The sequence below is a fragment of the Cygnus olor genome, chromosome 2, assembly GCF_009769625.2.
Source record: "Cygnus olor isolate bCygOlo1 chromosome 2, bCygOlo1.pri.v2, whole genome shotgun sequence".
NCBI lineage: Eukaryota > Metazoa > Chordata > Aves > Anseriformes > Anatidae > Cygnus > Cygnus olor.
Genome location: NC_049170.1, coordinates 159,113,143 through 159,122,519, shown reverse-complemented (window position 1 = coordinate 159,122,519; position 9,377 = coordinate 159,113,143). Strand labels below are relative to the sequence as shown.

Here is a 9,377-nt window from a genome sequence, read left to right as displayed (position 1 = left end):
ATATATAATTTAAATTTGCTGGCGCTTGGGTTTAAAGCAGAGACAGTCATTGTGTGATTCTCAGTAATAAATTTTCACCTGAAAAACTACCCAATGAAAGACTACCTCTTCCCCACGCTTTCCCTTCATATCATGATAATAATTTGAGTAGACTCTCTTTTTACTAAAACATCTGCTTTGTGTTTTGACGGGTAAGAAGAAATACACATAAAAGTTAATTTGAGCTGTAATCAATTGATTAATGGGTTCAGCAAAAACACTGTATTCTGTCCCATTCATTCCAGGGCTGCTGTTCCACACCAGTTAAAGAGCTCTATGGAGTCTGCAAAAGCAGGAGTTCAGGTTTAGTCCATCCTGAAGACAGTTCTGAAGGTGACACAGTTCGACAGAGAAGACCACCTGAACAGGGAGAAGTCTGTGCCTGTGTGGAATTTGTCATCATTGTCTTGGCCTCAGAAACTGCTTCTGTGATAGGACATCTGTGTGATGAACTTCTCGAGAGCTGTCCTGGGGGCACAGGTTTTGACTTCAGGTTGTATTAGCACCAGAAATCTCTGGGTAAGAAAATCAAGAAAATCAGACTGTTATTCAGATAACAGTCACATAATCAGAAATCCCTCTCTAGTAACAGTCACATCCTTTAGAAAAGGGGAAACACACACACATGCACACACATCATGCCTTTTTTTTTTTTTTTTCCCCAAGAATCTTCCATTATAAAATCACCCACTTTTCCCTCTATGTCACCATTAAGGTAAGCAGACTCAGAGCAGAAGATTTCGTGGTCCACCTGAGCCTACTTAGCATGGGTAACAAGTTAGTATTTCTCCTGACAACCTCTGAGACCAGAACCAACCAGTGTTACACCTGGGACCATCCTCATGCTTCAGCCCATGGACCAACCAGCTGCGTTTAAGTCAAGCTCTCTTCAGGACAAATCAAGAACAAGGCTTCAGATTTACATTCCTGGGAACAAATAAAACACCTTAAACCTTCCACAAGTACATTTCAATAACACATTCTGGGCATTTAAAAGAATCTGTTATTACTTTTTCAACTCTTGCTGCATGCATATGATCTGTGTACTCATAGGGTATTGAATATGGCAATATTCATCTCTCAGGTTGACAGCTGCTGGGAGAAATGTACTGAGGAAGAAGCATTTTATGCAGGTCATTTTTCTATATTCTTCCTTTGGAATCTCTAATTAACACCGGGAAGAGGGAGGCGTGCATTTGTTCTCTCACAGGTTTTCTATCTGCCTGGGAGCAAAGAGAGTTACCTTCACTACTGGAATTCTCCATATTTGTATTCTCTTCCTAGTATTTTTATAAACCCCGCTATGTTCCCAGTCTCAGCAACAAAAGCAGACCCCTGGTTTGCTAAATTTCTTTCTTTTCATTGATTCACTTTCATCTGACCAGTTTCTAGCCATGAGGAATATCCCATTATTCTCATACCATAATAATTAGCAGTAATTATTATAATGCCAGCTGCAGTAGCACCTCAGGGTCAACACCCAGTTTGATTTTCTCTGTTGGTTTGGACACACATAAAGAGAGACTGGGAATTATAATCAGAGTAATCATTTCTGGTTGCTAGGAAAATAATTTTTTCCAGAACTGCTGGTTTCTGCTGTTCATACACCAACATCTAAGTGCTCATGTTTGCAAACAGTAAACAGCAAACTGGAGGAGGAGCTGTTTGAGGGTCTCCCTGCCTGTGTCCTCCATCAGTTGGTACAGTACTCTCAAGGGAAGTGATGGCAGAGTTTTAGATGGGTTTTTAGTTCTTTTGAAAAGCAGAGATAAAGTTAATTCTTACCTTTTTGGACAACTTGGCAGATTGCAGTAGAAACCTGGAGGGCATTTGTGCCTGCAACCACAGCATCCCCCAGACCAATGTTGATTCCACTTCAGCCAACACAGCTGGTACCAGGAGACTTCTTTCCTTTATACAGACATTTATAAGCCATGCTCTAACAACATCTTATCTCCTGTTTCAAGTCCCACATTCTGTATCATGATAAAATACAGCTTTCAGATTCCATTAGCACTGGTGCGGCTGAATGGTTTGAAGAGAGGTACATGGACAGATATCTTTTCCCAGTCTAATCCCGGCTCCTTAACAGTTTTTATTTTTATTTTTTATTTTTTCCAAAGTCAGATTGGCATGGCTTTACAAAGCTTACCTGTGCATGGATGTACATTTACTACAAGCCAGACCAACTTGCAGGCAGACATGGCAAAAATTCTATTTTGGACAATAGTAAACAACTGAACCCATATTTCAGGTGAAAAATTGGGTTTCTTTTAACTTTATGTCTTTGGGTCCCAAGTTCTGTCTTGTTTCAGAGTCATGGACTGGTTGAAGTCATCTACTACAACCCCCAGCTCAAGCAGGGGCACCTAGAGCACGTTACCCAGGTCCATGTCTAAGTGGTTTTTGAAAATCTCCAAGGAGGAGACTCCACAACCTCTCTGTGTACCTGTGTCAGTGCTCCATCACCCACACAGCACAGAAGTGCTGCCTGATATGTAGATAAAACCTCCTGTCCTCCAGTTTGTGTCATTACCTCTTGTCCTGGCGCTGGGTACCACTGGCAAGACCCTGGCTCCATCCTCTCCGCATCTCCCTGCAGGCATTTTTAGATATGGATGAGCTCCCCGTGAGCCCCCCCCCCTCTCCAGGCTGAGCAGCCCCAGCTCTCTCAGCCTCTCCTCATAGGAGAGGCGCTCCAGGCCCTTCAGCATCTTCCCGTCCCTTTGTTGGACTCTCTCCAATATCTGCATGGCAATTCTGTCTTGTACTGGCAAGCCAGAAGAGGAGACCCCAAAACTACTTGAAAAAACACTGCTGAAGCCCGGGATTGAACCAGGGACCTTTAGATCTTCAGTCTAACGCTCTCCCAGCTGAGCTACTTCAGCCCTGCCCTGGGCTGAATAGGCACCAATATGATGCAACATAATTATTTTCAGAGCTTTACCATTCAGTATACTTCTTGTTAAGCAAAGTATAAACATCACTTTCTCAGATTCTCTGTGGGTCAATCCCATCTTTCTGGCATCTGATCTCCTCTGGTACTCTCTAGAAGAAGAGAAAGATGAAACAATGGCAAGCAACAGCTTCAGCACTTGGCTCTCTTTCATAACAGCACAAGAGAGAAGCCAAGGCACATGCTTCAGCTGTGAAAGTGGGAGCTCTAAATGCTGACAGATCCTTCTCACCTGTCCTCACTTTCCACCCATCTCTTAGGATCCTGCTATTTGTTCCAATAATAATCTTCTTGGAAAATTTATCCCCCTTCTAACACTGCCTGCTTGAACTAGGTAACTCATGTGAAAGTGAGAAGAAACCCAGATGCACTAACCTCAAGTCAAAGTTTGTATAGCTGCACTCTGGGACTAAGAAACATCCCAAATTCCCACTACAGAGAGAATTGTGCACAGGGAATTGCAATACTTGTCAAATTTACAGTGAGTTTACAAAATTTTAGCATGAGGGCCATACAATACAGTGAGGATTGGCAGTCTTACCACTTGGATTTTAAAAGCAAGAAAAAATGAAGAAGTTAATAAGAAAAATTGAGTAGTAGCAGGTAGTTTGTAGAGGTAAAAGACGGCTCTGGCAGAGGTATTTACTTCCTTGCTCTGTGGAGACCTGCAGCAGGACCTGAAGCAAGCCATTTTGTTTGTCTTCATGTCTTTTATGTTATACCAGCTGTAGGCTCTAAGTAAGGAAGAGCAGTTTTAAGTAACTCCTGCAACCAGGGTTTCTATCTTTTTTTTTTTTTTTTTGCGCTGATGTATTTCACACTACACCTAACCTTGTTCCCTTCTTGCCGAGTCTAACTGCATTGATAAAATATCTAGAAGGACATGAACTCTTTCTATAAAGACATCAAGAAATGGAGACTCTACATCTTCCTTAGATGCTTCACCCAAATATTTGATCAGGCTCATGGTTTGACCTGGTTTTATTTCCAGGGAAAATGTATCAGGCAGCACTCCCACACACTAGTTCCTGTTATGTTCCCCATCAGAAGAGAAAAAATGATAATGAAGAAAATGTCTGTCTGTAGCAATTAGGTCACCTCTTTCTCATAATATCATAGTAAAGGATCAAGCAACTTTGGTCATTCACCACAAGACATTTTCTCCAGTCATTAGAACCACATTCCTCAGTTGTTTTGTTGTTGTTGGTTTTGTTTATTTTTTTTCCAGACTCTTTAGGCACTTTGCCAAGTGTACACAATCCCAGCAGAGAAAAGACTAACATCAGATATCTATGAAAAAGAGTCCCTTTCACATGCTCAGCATTTCTTCCCTATTCCAGAGATGACCTAAAACTTCTTGACATGACTTTGGGCTGTTGTTCCACTCTAGCCTTCAGTCCTTTGCAAAAGCAATCCCCTCTCCAAAGCCCTTCCTTTCATATTCATAGCCTCCATCTTTTGCTTCCACAGTCCCACATTTTTCATACAGCTGTACTACACATCTGAATGCTTATCAGGTCCCCTAAATGCTTCTCCTGTAATAAAAGCTTAACCACCTCCTCAGTCTGCATCATTCATACATTTTACCATCAGTAAATTCATACTTGCCTCTAGCAACTTGCTGAGAATAACGTCATGTTTAGAAGCAATCCTTTCAGAACCTACTGGGAGCTTTTTGCCTTTTCCATTCATTAATTCTTATCCATCGACAACTACTTGCGATCTGTATGTTAGGTGGGTTTTAATCCATTTTATTACTCTTATTATGTGTTAGTCACAACATAAGTGCAAGAAGTCACCTGCTCACAAAGGTTAGAAGAGATTGCTTAGGAAAAATACTTAGATAAAACAGTGTGGTAGTAGTTGGAGCATTTTATTCACCTATGGGAAACATCAGTCAAGGGAAATGCCTGTGGGAGTAACAGTACACTGAATGAATGCATAATGGCTGACATTTCCAATATCGCAAGAATTTTTTACAACGTTTCTTATGTAACTCCATTTGTTTTCCTCAGAAAAGTGTTCTTTCTTGAAGCTGGACATTAGTACTTGCATAACAAGGCTTTACAGACATGTGCGTCCATGAAAGTTTACTTTACATGACGTTTTGTTGAGAACCAAAACAGACTCTGGCCTGTGCTTCCAGGTTCACTCCAGCAAACCTGAATTTGGAGAGAGCCAAACCAAAATGTCAGCAGAGTAGTGTGAGTCCCGCTAATGGTGCAGCTATGAAAATGTGGGCTGAGAGTCTCTTTCACAACCAGCATTGCTATAACCACAGAGTAAACATAACTAGTGGGAAAAGGTAAATATTGTTATCTCTATTATCTATTAGAGATAAATATCATTTATCTCTAGTAAAGGTAAATATTATTATCTCTAAATATTGCTGCATTTAATTTCTCTGGATGAAGGGAAAAAAGTGTCTTAAATCTCAGTCTTCAGAAGCAGAAAATAAACTTATTTCTCCATGTCTTTACTTTTATTAACAAATGAACAAATGGTCTTTTCAAAAGCCAATTGTAAAAAACAGATGAACAAATGAAAATGATTCTCTGATCCAGGGCTTTGTGGAGAGTCCAAGGGAAATTCCCCTCTAATACAGAGTAGTAATGAAACTGGTGGCATGAAGGCATACAACTGAAAATATGATGGGACCATACCAGTGTATGGAGTAATACTACCGTTCTCCTTTGAGGGACTTCATAATATTCATGGGATACTTCTCACTATCTAATCTAGTCATATTATTTAAGATTTTTTTCAGTGTTAACCTCAGAGAATATTGCAGGTATTGTCTCCATGGGAAGACTTTAATTAACAAATAATAACTGATGGACATCATAGCTATTTTTGTATTTATTTTTCTCTGTTTTTCTCAGGAGGTGAATATACAAAACTAAGGACATAGGGTTGTACTTTCAAAAAATGAGTTTTGGAGTTAACTGCCTTCTGGGGGCATTGTAAGTCTTCTTTCTTCATTGCTTAGTGTGGGCTAACATCAGCCAATCCAGGCTACTTAGTGGCTTCTGTGGATCTTTCTATCACGTTTTAATGACCCATTTGTCCTGGATTCATTGGACCAAGGGCATAGGAGATCTGTCTATCACAGTTTGGCTTTTTTTTTTTTTTTTTTTTTGGCGGACCGTTTTTGTCTGTGTGAGGCAGGGAAGCATGAAATTCTTCTTTCTCTTGGCTTTGTGATTTTGAAGGTGGGTGATGCCAGCCCTGAGGAGGTGACTATCCATTCCTTTGAAGACTACTTAAGTTGTCTGTCTGTCTTAGATAATTATTTTTGGCTCTAGATCTTGAAAGAAAACAAATTTACATCTCTGAAAGCCTTGATGCAGATGCCCATATTTGACAATTCTCCATCCATTCTCTAGGAATTTGCTGTTGAACACCACTGGAAGCAAGTGATTAAGCTTTATGTAGAAACAAGGTGCTACCAATTGTATATAGCAATTACTGTCATAGAATATAGTTCTCCAGCAAGTGAAGAAGATCTGAGCTCCACACCAGCTTTGATTCAACCAGTGCTAGAACAGGTAACTAGTGCTGGGTATTGGGAAAAAGGCTGTTCTGGGGAGATATTTTTGGGGGTGAAGATAATAAAGGTCAGTTGCTGGTTTTTTTTTTTTTTTTGACAGTACATTCCATTTTTCAGCTGTGCAAGCTCCTTTCTGAACCCTCCATCCCACTCCATCCTGCAGCACAACCAGCCACAGGTCAGCTGATGTCAGCTACTGTTAAGCCCAGGAACCTTTCTGTGGATGCTGCCAGGGCTGGGACTAGAGCAGTGTTGGGATGCAGGTAGATGTAGGCAGGTCTGCTCTCACTTTCTGACCTTTCAGATGAGGGGGTGTTGTCTCCTTTGCAAAAAGTCAGTGGTGCCTCACAGGGCCTGTTAGTCAGGGTTGGCCTGATCCCTCTCCACCTGGAACAACACTGCCATTCTGAATGTTGCCTGTTCCTCCAGGCAGTTTGTAGAAGCTCTCTCTTAGTAAGAAGTGCACATTAATGCAGTGTTACTGTGGTGTTTAGGAAAGCTCTTCCAGGGGTCTGTCAGTGCCCCTTCTGAAAGCCTGGAGTTGTGTTGCTAGGCTGCTCCAATTCAAACTTTTATTGCTCTTTGTTGGCTTTGCTGCTGTGTTTTTGTATTTGTAGCTTTTTACTTGTTTCTTTTCTGGCTGGCTGCTCCATTCCAAGCTATTAATACTTGTTTTTCTGTTGTTGTTAGTGACATTGAACAGTTCAATTGTGTTAAAGGGTTGTAAGGGCTTGTGTACTTTTCATTTCATTTTCTCAAGTCCCTTTGTAAATGGTGATATCTGTTCTCAGGATGGATGTTAATTTTCCTAGAGTGGATAGGAGTCAAGGAATTTCTGGAAGGTAACTGACTTCCATTTTGTGGGATCTATTTACAGTGTCATAGGTACCTATTGCAACTAGGGAAGACTTTGCAGGGTGATTGGCAGTGTAAACAGCAATATCTTAAAGTGCAAGGTACCTTTCGATGCTCTTCCAACAGAGTGTATAACTTCAGGTACACCACATGTATGATATGGAAAGAACTTCATTGGTGTGTTTGAATCGGCACTAAAGTCTGGGAGGAGATGACAGGCATGGTCACCCAACCCCTTGCAATGACATTAGCATTTGGAGAAGGTGCCACTTTTCAGCTGAGATATGGCACTTGACTGAACACCAGTATTTAGCATGATCTTGTCGAAATAAAGGGAGCCTGTTTAAACAGTCTTCAGAGTTTCAGTTTTCCACTGGGGAAAGGGGCAAGAGAACCTATTCAAGCTCAGATAGGATCCTGTTAGTTACTGTGTCAGCTAAGATATAGAAAGAAAAAACTTTTGTCTCAGCTCCAGCCTAAATTCCAGTGCTTACTTCAATACTGAACTCCTTTAGGTCCTGTGTTGTGTGTGCTGGTCCCACAAGGTCGTCCTGGATCCAGATATCCCCAATAGTCCTGGATTCCTTCATGGGTACCTGAACCATAGTGCTAGTAGCTGCCCAGCTAAATGTAGGTGTCTTACCCTACTGGGTGGAACGTGGTTATGATCTTAACACTACTCACACAAGAACCTTCTTTGGTCGAATTAAACTAGTCTGTCTACCTGAGCTTCATGAATCCAACCTGCCTGCAGAAGGCTGCAGATGTAGCAGATGTGCATAATGTAGATTTAATGAGAAAAACAGCTCCTTGTGAGTTTTCTACACCATTCCTGAGAGAGGAGGGGTCTCTGGCTCCAGGCAAATCTCTACCAGTTTTTGCAGCACAGTGACTTTAGCTCCTGTTGAGATCAGGACTGTTTTGGAGAAATGATCTTTCTTACAGAGCCAAACTAATTGAAGCACAACACCTGACCACCGCTTTTCTCCCAGTGCCCTGAGTTTTCTGTGGAGACTCAGTTCAACATCAGCAATACTGGGAGCTCCAGAAAAGCTGCATTCAATATCATTTTAAGAGCTGGTGCATAAACAAATTACAATTTTTCTCTAGTTAATTCTAGGTAAACTGAGGCATTGGGAACGAGTACATTGACGAGTGCTGCTCATCACAGTCACCACTGTTCCAGTTAACAACAGCTCAGAATTTCATGGATTACTCCAGCACTCCACAGCTTCAATTCCTGGTTCCTTCCCCCTCCTTCCACATCCTTCCTGGGCCCTGCCACCACAGCAAGACAGAGCAGGAGGTACCAGAGAAGACTGAATCTTTGGTGGAGTGATAATTCCTGGTGTTGGCAGGCAAGATGGGGAGTTGTGTCTTGTGGCCTTCATTTATTCTGCACACTGACTTGACTGTATGGTCAAGTGGGACTGTGATGCAATTAGCTTTAATTGAAGGTTAAAAAAAATAATAATGCAAGGTTAAGCTAAGACAAATCTGGTGAGAGGCACTGGGTTGGGAGGCTACTTGCCTACAAGAGCTGATTTTCTTTTGCTTGAACTGGGAGATCTAGGAAAATCAATTGACTTAAATACCTCCTTATGCTTCATCTGTGATCTTTCTTTTAACGAGCTGACCTCACAACAAGCTCAAAGGGTTTAAACCTCAGTTTCAGCCTAAGCTACCACTATTTCCCACTTGGCTCCACTGTGTGGTAGGCCACTATGTGGAGCCAAGAAGCAAGTGTGGGTCTCTTGAACTCATGCACACCAAGAGTCTGTACCTTGTAAAATAAATTTCTGTGCGACTTCTGCTGTTCTGGTGGTTTCTCCTTAACTGAGTAGAGTACTATGAGCTCTCATAATTTTAATGAGCCTCCTGATGACTGGTGCTTTCATTAAAGCTCTTGATCTTGGACTCATGTTATTTTTGTGATAATTGCTACTTTCATACATAAAAACCTTCTGTAATTGCCAA

General features: G+C 41.4%; 1 non-coding gene across 1 annotated transcript; it reads right to left on the bottom strand.

Moving 5' to 3' along the window:
• Positions 1-2,854: 2,854 nt before the first annotated feature.
• Positions 2,855-2,927, bottom strand: TRNAF-GAA. The gene has a single exon. It is a non-coding gene; the product is annotated as a tRNA-Phe (tRNA).
• Positions 2,928-9,377: the final 6,450 nt, after the last annotated feature.